Below are 12,536 nucleotides of genomic sequence, written 5' to 3'. Positions count from 1 at the left end.
GGGATGTCACTTTTGGGTTATCCCGAGACTTGATTTATCGTCGAAATGGCTGGGAAATGCGGGAAATGGCGGCATTGGCAGTTACACCAGACTTTTGCAATTCACTTTCCGCGGGCTTCCCCATTCAACTCTGTTTGACGATTTGCATTCAATTTGCAAACATTCAATACGCAAACGAATAATCAAATGTCTGTCTTTGTCCAGTGCCCCTTGCTCAATGATTAAATATTGCATTCTACATATTGTTGGATTTACAATATATAGTATACGTTGCATGTATTTTTCAGTGTGTGTGTGTGTGTGTGTGTGGTGCCTGCTTTCATAGTGAAATTTATAGCTTATTTATATAACAATAAAAAGCACAGCCGCGACAGCACAATCACAGAAATAACAACACGTCGGCGGCCGCACAGACACAACACGCCTCTGCCGCCCCTGACAAACAGAAAAAAAAATAAAATAAAACAACAACGAAACATTACAGTGAATGTCACGACCATTGGCATACCCACTAATGCACTCTTTAGTCTTAGAAAATTACAACAACAAAATGAGATTTACGAATCACATCCCAAGTGGTGTCTCATGTGCAAGAAATTTCGGAATTGGAATTGGCGAGGGCAAGTCATTCAGGTGTTTCAATATACCCCTGGAAGCCACGAGCAAGGGGTATAAAAAAACGAGCTGGTATGAAATATTTTATGCAACTCTGTCTGTGTGTGGAGGGGCGTAAGGAGGATGGGTGTGTGGGTGTGTGCATACAAATTAAACAAGATGCAATACTCAGGCGGCTAACTGTCTGCGTGTGTATACATATGCATGAATGTATACATATGTATGTATGTATGCATGTGTATGTGTGGCACTACCCAACCAACAACTGGAATCTTCTCTATGGTCTGGTCCGTTGTTGTGGTTGCCACATCCCTGCTCCTGCCCCTGCCCCTGCTCCTGCTGCTGCTGCTGATGTTGCAGCCGCCATTAAAAATGTTGAACAGCCTGAAAAAAAAGCCAGAACCATGCCTTGATTTTGTTTCTGTTGTCCCCCCGTTCAATGACTTTTGCAGGACACAATCCCGATTCCAATACTGAATGAATTTCATTTAAAGTCAATTTCGAGTGTCAAGAAATGGATTCAGTTTATGCAGAGAGAGAGAGAGAGAGGAAAGATTATATAAGCCGATTCGTGGCTGAGTTTTTTCCTTCTATAAATTACAATTACAATTATAATTTGTTTGCTATTTCCGCACGTTGATTGTTTTATTGGCCACTGCCTGTTGTCATTACAAACTGCTAACAAACAAAAAAAAAAATGGTCTCCACTGATGATTTATATGCCTGAATATATATAACCTAAATAGGAGGCTCTTGCAACACTTTAAAGCGGTGGCATGCCACCACCACACACAGCTCTCGTGCCGCTGCCATTCGTTTTTTAGTTGCTTTGACTCTCTGTCTCTCTCTCTGCTTTTGTCACATTTATTGCCATTGCATTGTTGGCATTTTGCAAATTAAACGGATTTCCGCAAAAGGCCATTTCCGCACGCCCCTGTCACGGCATGTCCCCCTGTCCCTGCCACAGCGCTTGCACTTTTTACTGCCTCATCTCGTCGCTCGACACAATTCGATTCGATTTTCTATTTCCATTTTCATTTGCTCTACGTTTTTCCACTTTATTTAGATCTTTTTACTGACAAATGTTTCTGGTTTTCGTTCGTTTTTTTTGCTACTCGCCTATTTGTTTTGATGTTTTATTGAATGCGATTTGCAGTGCAGTTCATGACAGTTGCCCGCCCAGAGCTAGACTTTGATGCCTTTTATTAATGAAAGATGTCTGAATTACCCCACAGAATTCAGGTATTTCAAAATATTTGAGTTCACTTTTCCCTAGTTTATTCAAATATTTCAAATATAGAACCATTCATAAATCGTACTGTAGATTTTAAAGAAGTTTTGACTGGTTTCATTTTCCTCTGAATTCTGATACTTTTTCAATACGAATATTTGCATTTTGATTGCATCGACTATTAATGTTTATTGTTACATTCTATTTACATTTTTCTTTCTGCACTCGACTCATTTCCATACATTTTATTTGACATCAAAGCACAAAAGAACGGATTACTTTATTATATGATAATAATTGTTTTTGCCTCTGTGCGGGGTCACGTTTAAATTTATGTATGTCATTTGTTAATTAAGCGTGTTAGACTCCAATGAACTGTGGCAATGAATCACAATTAGCAGTCTCGAATTTATTTACAATAATTATCAAAGGCGATTGAAATAAAAAAAAATAATGCATGGATCTGGCATAATACATAATTATCGAACAAACAGAATTTCAAACGCAGCTTAATTTATATATTTTACAACAAACGGAAAAAGAAATTGCAGATTGCTGTGTTCTAGGTGTTGGCTTCTCTGCCACCTACACTTTCTCCCCACACTTTCTCGAAGAATTCCGGCAACAAATTTAAATATCCCGGGAGCTTAACGAACGAACCTCTTCGCCTGACCTTGCGGCTGTCCTCTGGCCTGGAACACCTGGCGACCGACCATGCCGCTGCCATGCCGCTCATTAACATATTGAATTTTAATGTCGTGCCGACACAGAGAGTCCCACAGATACGACTCTGGAGATAGATCCTTCTGGCTCTGCTTTGAAGGTCCTGCAACCACAAAAGAAGGGGAAGCGAAAACATCCCTTGAAAGAGCCGCAAAATTCTAAACTACTTTTGTTTGGCATTTGCATTCCCGCCCGCTCACAAAACCCAAAAGAAATTACTGCGGCAAAGCCAAACAGGACGAAGGACGATGGGGCTCGAGACTCATCTGCATATTTCCTCGACTGCCTCAAAGCCCCCTCCTCCTCTTCAGTGGAAAAGCATGATTAAATGGCTGCCAAAGCCCCTCAATAATGACGTCAAAACGTATTTGCATTAAAAATTACAATCAAAAGTTGAACCAAAAAATTCAAAAAAAAAAAAATTACAAAAATGGGCAGATGAATTTTTGATTTTGGTCTGGAAATTGATTTTTAACGAGATACTTATTGCAATGCCTAAGAAAATATAAGAAATTCTATAGCTTTGTGAGATTCATTAGAAATAGGAATAGGAGCATGAAAATGTGGCCTTTCTGATGATGGGAAGCGACCACAAATTTGGGCAAAATTTATAGATTCCCACACAAAAAAACATTCAATTCGGTTTTGACTCATAAATCAGGCTGAAACTTCACATAAATTTCCCTCGACAAGTGTCCGGTTAACGCGTGAGTGTATTACTGGAATTTCCCCAAAAGATGGTCAAACACACACACATACACAATTTGTCACTGGGTCATTTTGCACATTAGTGGTGTGTGTGTGTGTGTGTGTCGTCGTGTTCATTTTCCTTTTCAAAAATAATATCATAAATCATGTACACAAAAACATTCTTGGCCGAATGCCTGGGCGCCAGGAAAGCATCCCCCAGAGAGCTCGCCAAATAATCGTCAACGCATTTTTTCAATGCAATTTTCACACTGAACAACAAATTAGGCAAAGGATTCCCCTTTTGATCTCCCATTGAACCTCCCGAACTTTTGTTTTTTTTTCTCTGTTTCGTCGTTTCGGCATCTGATCGAAAACTGCAATATTTTGTTGTTGTTGCTGTTGTTGTGGCGAAGAGATAAGCGCCAGATAAGCGCCTCCAGAACGCAGCGAAAATATGTACATAGGTGAGTAAAGCAGAGAGAGAGTCTTGGCTTTAGCAGAGAGAGAGTCTTGGCTTTAGCAGAGAGAGGTTCATTGCTTAATGGAGTATATTAATTTGTGTCTATTTTTTTTTCTCCCTCTTTCGATTGTGTACGTAAAATCACTTGACACTCTGAAAGCTCTTGCGACTATTATTTCTGGCTGCTGCATTCAGGAACGCTGAATAATTGCCACAAGATACATAAGCATAAATCAATAACGATGAGACTTGGCTTGGCTTGAAGGCCGAGTAAATTGATTGACTCACCCAACAAGCAGGTGCTACAATTTGAGTTGAGTTGATTTGAGTTGCTGCAGGCGCACCAGGGGGTAATCACTCGATATAATTCTGCTGTTCTATGCTCACAAACGAACTTAATTATATCGGCAATTAAATTCCCATTAAGTGGCCACAGACACAGAGTGTTCGAGTGTCAAAGACTAACTGTCTTTCTCCTCCTCTTCCATGGTCTGCATAATAATTATCTTATTGTTGCCAGGGATAGTCATGGGCCGGCAGGAAATTCAATTTTAGTTAGACGCAATTAGGTAATAAGAGAGAGAGAGAGAGTGACGGATGGGTGTCCAAAGTGTTGGATGATGCAATGTCATGAGGCATCGAATCGAGTAATGGATGATGTTAATGGCAATGGAATTTATATTCCATTTTATGCCATTATCTATTTGTATTTCAATGTATTGGAAAATGGTACAACGGACCAAAATCTGACTGCCAAAATCACATTTCCTGATACATTTTCATCCACTGAATTCGAGTTTTTCGTTCTCAAATTGCTCGCACTTCCTCGGCCACACATACACACACAAATTTCTCAAGTTATTAATTTACCATTACATGTTTTACAAGCAATTAAGCCCGAACAACAGAGTTCTTAGCAAAATTATCAACACTTTCCGCTTATTAAATGCCTGCCAAAATGTTGTATTTATGCACCCGTGAATAAACAAATATAAATAGAATATTCTGCAGCCGATTCCTTTTGGCAAAATCTGTCACAATTTTTTGGGGGGAATTGTTCTGGCTGAGGAGCCAGGAAACTACATAGGAAAAAGATTGTGTGGACTTTTGTGGAAATATTTCTAAAAGCAGAGCAAAAATATTTTGCGTATATTCATTCTGGTGCGTAAATTTAACGCTTGCCTGGAGACTCCCACAAAGACACAGACACAGATGTGTAGGTTGAGCATGTGTGTAGAGCCGCATGTGCGCAAGGATGTGCGTAAGGACTACCCAACAAGATGACGATGATGATGATGATTTTGATTCTCATTTGTATTTCTTCATTTTGCGCTTTGATTTAGATTTATGCATGAGGCTAGACTTTAAAGCGGAAGCCAGCCGAAGCATACAAAGAGAGAGATAGAGAGAGAGGAGATATCCTAGCTGGGTCCTAGATCCCAGCACTGAGCCTGCGAAAGCTGCCATCAGCCGTACAGCTGTGCCACTTGAAGCAATTTATGAAGCATTTTACTTACTTAGCTGCTGATTTACTCCCCATTCCGAGTGTCTCTGTGTCGATGTGTGTGTGTGTATATCCTGGCAAGGACCTTCTTCGAGCAAGCACATGTGTTTTGCGATTTTTCTATGAATATGAAATAAGTTTTGGCCTCGCATGTGCGTAAATAAACAAGCAGCAGGAGACGCAGCAGCAGAAACAGAAATTCCGGTAAGGACTTTTACAAGCGAGTCCTCGCTTCGTCGTGCGATCGAGTGTGTGTGTGTGTGTGTTTTACCCAAGGCGTTGCACGCATGGCTCCCAGGGCTGCTGCGAAATTTTATGTGCATTTTATGCAAAAAGTATGATCCCCGTGAGACTTGCCAAAAAAGGTAACCCAAACACCCAGCCAAAAAGGTGCCCAAAAACCCCAATAAATTCTGATCCCCCGGTATATATCCTTGGTGGGGTTATCGATGGTTCTGCCTGGGGAAGTATTCAGATCTCTAGAAAACGTATAAGACTCGCCACCACCCCCCACCCACCCATCTAAATTGCACAAAGCCAATGGCAACAGCCAGAACAGGACTTTCGCTTCGTTAGGGCATCTGTCGGGGTGTCTGGCCTTTTCAGCCATTTTGTGCGAGTCTATGCCAATGATTTGCCAATTTCTCGTCTGGCGCTTGTTTACATACAAATACAGGGCCAAGCCGAGCGGGGCCCAAAGAAGCCAAAATATAATGGGGCAGACAACAGACAAGAGCAGAAGCAGCAGCAGTCCCAGACACTGAGGAGACAGCGAGACTGGATATTCTTCCGGCTTTGTGCAGCTCCAGCAGCCAGAATGCCAGACAAAGTGGTAAATAGACGCAAAACGCGTGACTTTCACTTTGATGTGATGCCAGCAGCGGCAGCCGAGGGAGAGGTTCGTGCTGCTAGTCGCGCGAAAGGCTGCGCTGTTTGCATAAGTCTCCCGACCTGAGTGGCAGGCAGCTGTGGCCATCTGTAACATCTTCATGCTCCATCGCAAAACTGACCAAAGTCATGCACAACATTATCATACTATGGCTCCTGGCCACGACTGTCACAAGCAGAGACCTGCAAACAGTCTCAAAGTTCTGCGATAACAAGAGCAGCAGCAAACTGCAACACACCTTGGGGCACAGATAGAGAATGCACAAGACAGAGAGACAGAGACAAGTGACAGACGGGAGGCTTATCAGGCAAGTGCCTCGCCTCGCCTCGCCACGAATCACCTTGCCTGCCACAAACACTGTGCGGTTTTCAGACTTTAAGTCTAAAAATGAGTGCACTCAGCCGCAGGACATGTGACCTGGTGGTCGCCTGCCACTTGCAACTCTTCCAGAGCTCTTTCTCTCTCTTTTTGTATTTTAAGATAATGAATCGTAAAGTTTGAAAGAAAAGTGAACCATTACTTGAGGGGGGAAAATGTGCAAGTTGTGATAAAAGTTGATGCCAAATTGTGTGTAAATATGTGCTTAAAAATTCGTTAGGAGTGGACACGGCTACAGACACGGGCCAGAGGGAAAACCCCGCTGATACTCGCAGATGGAAACTGCCACAAGATGCAGAAATAGATTCAGAATGGCGCCATTTTGAGCGTTAGATTTTAATGAGCAGCAGCAGCACTCTAGCCTCGTCATCATTAAAAAAAAATTAATGCAAGCAGCTGTGGTTTTTTCATGATTGATTGAGTTTCTCCCGATTGAAGCATTTGGAGCATTGGGGGCTACGGCTGTGGCATTAAGTGCGCCACAGCAGCTCGCCGCCTGCCATAAATTTGCTTAATCAAACTATTTAGTCCTCTGTGGATGTCACGCAGTGGAAGTCAAGCTGCTACGGCAACTGGCAGTGCCGCAGCAGTACTGCCACTGCCACTGCATTTGTGGGGGGGGCCATTAGAACGTGGAGAATGGATGGACGAAAGGAGCAAGGACAGCCACACATGTGTTGCATGCTTTTAGGCTCCGCTCAGACGACACACATAATCCTAATTAATTGCCGACATCGGCATCAGCATTCAGGATCCAGCATCAGCATTCAGGCGCTCCCGCAACAGCATACAGGAGCGGAGCTCTCTCTCTCTCTCTCTCTATGCCACGCGAATGCATTCTGGCAGGTGCATGTGAGCACTTCGTGCGCGCCATTTGCCCCCAGAGCTTTTCATCTAACCCCAGTCCCAGCCCCAGCCCCAGCCCTAGCCCCAGACCCAGCACCAGCCCAGCCCTTGTGCGCCATTATTTCCCTTTGATTTGCTTTGGCTGCTAAAAGTCGTCGTCGTTCGTCCTCGTCGCGTGTTCCATGGCAGAGCGGCCCCCACCGGGGGGAGAAACGCGACGCATTTCATGCACTTGGCTGGGCTTTTAAGTTGCTTAACGCTTTTGATGTTTGCTGGCAGTCAGCGCCCCCTGCCCCACCCCTTTGGCAGGCAGCGAGTGTAAAGGGCCGCATAAGCCCAGGACAGGGAAATCTTTAACTTTAGAGCAAGTGAGGTGTGGCAGGCTTCCGATTTTCAGGTGTTCAATTCAACCAGGAAGAAAAACTGCCTGAATAATTTGGTTGGAGTTGGAGGAGTTAAAGGCGACTTTAAGGTGCTTAAGTGTTGCTTTCGACCACGGCATCAGTCACGGGGATCAGCCCCAAGAGAAACACAACTGAAAAATGGGTAAAGTTTTTCGCCCAAGACAAGCAAATAATCGATGAATGGCTGGAGTCCACGGATTGGCCTTTTCCGGGCAAGAAAAGGGCTTAAAGAATCTGCAAGAGACTCGCAAGAAAGTGGAAGGAAGTAACGGCAAAACAGCAGGGCAGCCTTTGGCGGGGCAGCCTCGAAAGTATGCAACACGATTTTAATTAGTTTTGAAAAGTATTTTAATTTTAGCAATTTGTGTGCCACAAGGCGGCGACGAGGCTCAAGCAGCCCAGTCTCTGGCTCAAAAATAATCACAGAATGCGGCACATTAATGATTATTAGTTGTACGTATAATGAGCATCGTCAGCGGGTTTTGAGGCGTGGCAAATGGCAGGGCAGGGCAGGGAGGGGGCAGCCTGCTATTCAAAAAATGCGTGCAACCCGAAAAAAAAAACACGGACGAACACCAAGTGGCACGAACAGAAAGGCCAAAAAAAAAACCCCTCGCATCGAATGAACGCAGCAAAAAGTTGAAAAAGTTCTGAGAGAAGTTTTCGCAATTATTTTTCTGTTCTAATGTAATAGTGGGGCGGCAGCCGCAGCCGCAGCCTCTGCCCCTTGCCCCTGCCCCCATACCCCTTTTTTAATGCTTTTGCAACGAAGAAAAGTTTGCTTAAACTATGTGGCCGGTTGAGGGGTTTCTCTTTTTGTGTTCTCTCTCTCCTGTCTGGGGCTCTCTCTCTCTCTTCTCTCCGCCGGATAGCTTAGCGGTTGCTGGAAATATGCTTTGATTTTCGGCTACGCCGCTTGACCGCTGCGCTGCGTGGAATGCAGTATTCGAATTGTTTGTGCCCCACGTCCCCGCACCACCACTCAACCACTCGCCCCTCCCAAGAGTGGACTTTTTGGCTTGATCTATACGTATACTTCATGCTTTTGGATCCCCCACCCAAAAAGTTTTCAAATTAAAGGCATTCGACCGGTCGACTGGCCTCTGGAAAGCTATGCGGTTGTGAATGGGTGAGGCAGGAGGGGGTCCCATACCGGCACAATGATTAGTGATTGAGTTTTGGTTCTTCAAGGAGTTGCTTACCTGAAAAGAGAGCAAAAAGAGCAAAAAAAAGTGTTGCATTAAAATCGGAATTTATAAAAGAATTAAATTAAAGAATATTAAAGTTGAAATCAATTTTGCGGCTCGTATTCTGCTGACAAATATCGGTGTGGAGTGGGGTGGATTGGGGTCCGGGAGGCAGGACTTAATTACACACACACACAAAAGTAATTTGTCGCACACACAAAAACCACTCCCCGAAATGCACATGCCTCATGCCACTAGGGGACACACACTCCCTGCCTGCCTGCCACCCTGCCTGCTGGCTGTCTCTGTTTGTGGAAATAGGAAACCCAAAAAACGAGACAGCAACCAGAGACGACACATGACACACAGCAAAAGCTAAAACAGCAGCAGGGGGAGGAGTAGCAGCAGCAGCAGCAACAGAGGGAGGAGCATCAGCAGAAGGAGCTGCAAGAACCAGTCAGCCGTGGCCCCAAAACAGGACTTTTGTTTATATGTCATAAAAATTACTCATACGTTAATAATTTAAACGGATGGCTGTTGATGATGGCCGGCCCCGGGGGCAGGATAGCACGACAGCAGGACACATGAGGCATCTGCCAATGTGTGCTTTGCCAATGTGTGGGGTGACGTGTCGGGCAAGGGGGGAAGCAAAGCAATGGCTAACTCGGAATCAATACGAAATGAAAACCAAATACCTCTCTGATCAAACACAAGGCCAGGCCCAGCCCCAGACAGGGCCAGCACCTCGAAGCTCGTTTTGCTGCTGCTGCTGCTGCTGCTGCTGCTGCTGCTGCTGTTGTTTTGCTGTCCGTCTAATGACATTGCTCTCGTTATCGAGGCATAAAATTCATAACGAAAGACCCTGACAGACATTGAGAGTGGCTGCCCCATTGGATTGGCTGAATGTCTATGTCTGAGTCTTACTTGTGGAAGTATATTCAAGGATGTCCTGTGTGCTGCTGTGTGTTTGGTGGCAATTTCATTATTTCATCAATAATACAATGCGGCAATCAACCGGAGAGATGCATATCCTTTTTGTTTGCTTTGGCTCTGTTATCCCCCCAGTAATGTTTGTTTGCTTTGAGAGATGGTTTCTCTGCTTTGACTAGCTTTGCTTTAAGATAATGTATTGATTAACAGTTTGCGCCTTAATCCCGCTGGCATTCCGGTGGTGCTCAGGTTGCTTACATACTTGTTTGAGCATTTTTGTTCATTGCTCAAGCAGCACGCAATTCTGAGCGTCGCTCTCTTTCATGCTCACTCTCCCGACCCCCTTTTGCTATTCTGATGGAGAGAACGGTTTGTGCGTGAGAGTATTTATGAGTGCAGAGATCACAAACAAACGTGAACGAACATGTCGCTTCGCAATACCGATGCTCACTCTCTTGCTTGCTCACTCTGCCCGAGAGGCCATGCTTTTGTCTGCTCTTCTGCTTGAATATATTTCATCAGCGCACCAGATGGAGAAGCCAATGTTAATTGCACACATGTACATGTCTGAAACACACACACACACAAAAGTCTCTGATAAAAACTGAATGGATTTAATTTGCTCAACGCTCAACATTAATTTTGAAATCGCATCACGTATTAAAGTATAAAATTTAATTGCCAATTCGGCATGTAGAACAGAACCCATTACTTAGACCCAGCGTCGTTGGGAGTTTTCTCTTGTTTGGTGGGGCAGGGCCACAGGGTCATGGTCGTTGTCTCGTCGTAGATGAAGCCCGCCGCCTTCTTCGTGCCACAAGCAGTTGTGTCGCGCGCCCACGGGAATGCCGCCTCCCGCAGCCAGTAAACCACCAGAGCATCGTTGATGCCATAGCGCTTCAGGTTGGACAGGTGTTTGCGCAACATGATGGTGGATGAGCCAAAGGCGGAAGTTCGCGTGGGTTCGTGTGGCACGATCGTAGCTGTATTGTGGCACTGTGGTTGGGGCTGGGGCTGGGGCTGCGTCGGGTAAGCCTTCCCCAGAAGTTTGGATCTGTCGTCCAAACGTTCTGCGAAAGGATCACCGAACGCGTCCGCCAGGCCACGTGGCACCTCCATTTTCCTCCACTTCGAGATGGCGGGCGTCAGGAGGAGACTGTGGCTGCTCGCGGTGCACTTGGCTATGCTCAGCCGTCGCTGCCTCACCATTCGTTTCGCCTGCCCGAGTTTCGGTTTGTCCTCAGGCTGCCTCTGCTTTCCGTTCTCCCTCTCGCCACTTGGCCTCTCCCCCACTGACCTTTCCACGGATTTGACCTGCAACAGCTGCTGTTTGGCTGCAATATCCCTGCGCGTTTGCTTCAGATCGGAGAGCAGGCGCCTCCTTTGGCCTGCCTCATCTCTCTGCTTTCTCAGATCGGCCTCTGCTTGCACTGCCCCTTCCCTGCACTTCCTGCGGAGATGCGCCGCCTCCTCCGCCTCTTCCTTCCCTCTGGTGTTCCTTTCGATGCGCTTTCTCCTTCCGCTTCTCGTACTTTTCCTTCAGGGCGGCGCACAGCTTGGAAATTTCCTCGATCTGCTGCAGCGCAAGGCCGTCGGAGTCGCTTTCAATTCCTCGATTTTCATCTCGTTCCGCCAGCGCCTGTTTCTCCCTAATCCCCAGTGCCTTCTTCCCTTTCCTTGCACACTTTGTTCCCTTGGCTTTGTTCTTCGTTTCCAGGATCATCTGCAGCTCGCGCAGGCTTATGCTCTTGGACATCCTCTCCAGCTCTCGTAGCGGCCGCTGCTCCTCGCTGCGGACTCGCTGGGGCGCCTGCTCCTCTGGTATATCCTTGCCCCTTTTCTCCAGCATGCGGATTTCGTGTGCCTTTTGCTTTTCAGTGTCCGTGCAGATGTCTGCCGTGGCTTTCTTCTGCGTCTGCTGCTGCTGCCTGCGAGTTGAAGCCGGTGAGCATTTTCCTTGGTTTTCCTTTGCCTTCTGCTGGCCTGGCCTGGCCTTTGCCGTGCACATGTAGATTTCCTTCAGCTCCTGGCAGCTAATTCCTGGCCGTAATGCACCCTGAGTCTTCGTCTGTGCGGCTCTGCCATCCTCCCTGGTGACAGAGAGATGATCCTGTAGCTTGGCCTCGCATCCCTGTGGCAGCTTTCGCTCCTGCTTTCGTCTGACCTTTTGCAATCCCTTCTCCTGCTGCTCCTGCTGCTGCTGCTCCTGCTGCTGCTGCATCTGATTAATTGGGAATATCCAGGCGGGGCTTTGGTTCTTCTGCCACCGCCGCAGATGGTCGAAATCCTCCTCGAACTGCCTGCTGGGCCTTCGCTCCTTGTGCTGGCTCCAGTGGCTGGTAGTCTCCCTCTTGATACTTTCGAACAGCTGCTCCTCGCGTTCCCTCATCGCCACGTTGCTGGATCTGCCTCTGCCCTCTGATGTGGACGGAGCAGCTACTTTGCAGCATGGACTTGGAGCTGGAAGGCAGATGGCAGCTGCTGATGCTGCCGCTTCCGGTTCGGCTTTCTGTTTAGTCAAGGGCTTCGGGGTGAGCTCTGGCTTTATGCTATCCTCCAGAATGCAGACGAAATCCTTGCACCCATACTTGGGAACCTTCTCCAGCTGCCCTGGCACCTGCTTGGCTGCCTCTGCCGTGCAGCTTGCTCCTTGGGCAGCGTTTGGCTCCTTGAACCACA

At 46.3% G+C, this 12,536-nt stretch overlaps 1 protein-coding gene across 4 annotated transcripts in view; it reads right to left on the bottom strand.

Moving 5' to 3' along the window:
- LOC111075644 (hemicentin-1) overlaps nt 1-12,536 on the bottom strand; it is a 139,608-nt gene that overhangs the window by 56,778 nt on the left and 70,294 nt on the right. The gene's annotated exons all lie outside the window — the stretch shown is intronic.

This window comes from Drosophila obscura, unplaced genomic scaffold (assembly GCF_018151105.1).
Source record: "Drosophila obscura isolate BZ-5 IFL unplaced genomic scaffold, ASM1815110v1 contig_186, whole genome shotgun sequence".
NCBI classification, from domain to species: domain Eukaryota; kingdom Metazoa; phylum Arthropoda; class Insecta; order Diptera; family Drosophilidae; genus Drosophila; species Drosophila obscura.
This window is presented reverse-complemented; position numbering and strand designations above follow the sequence as displayed.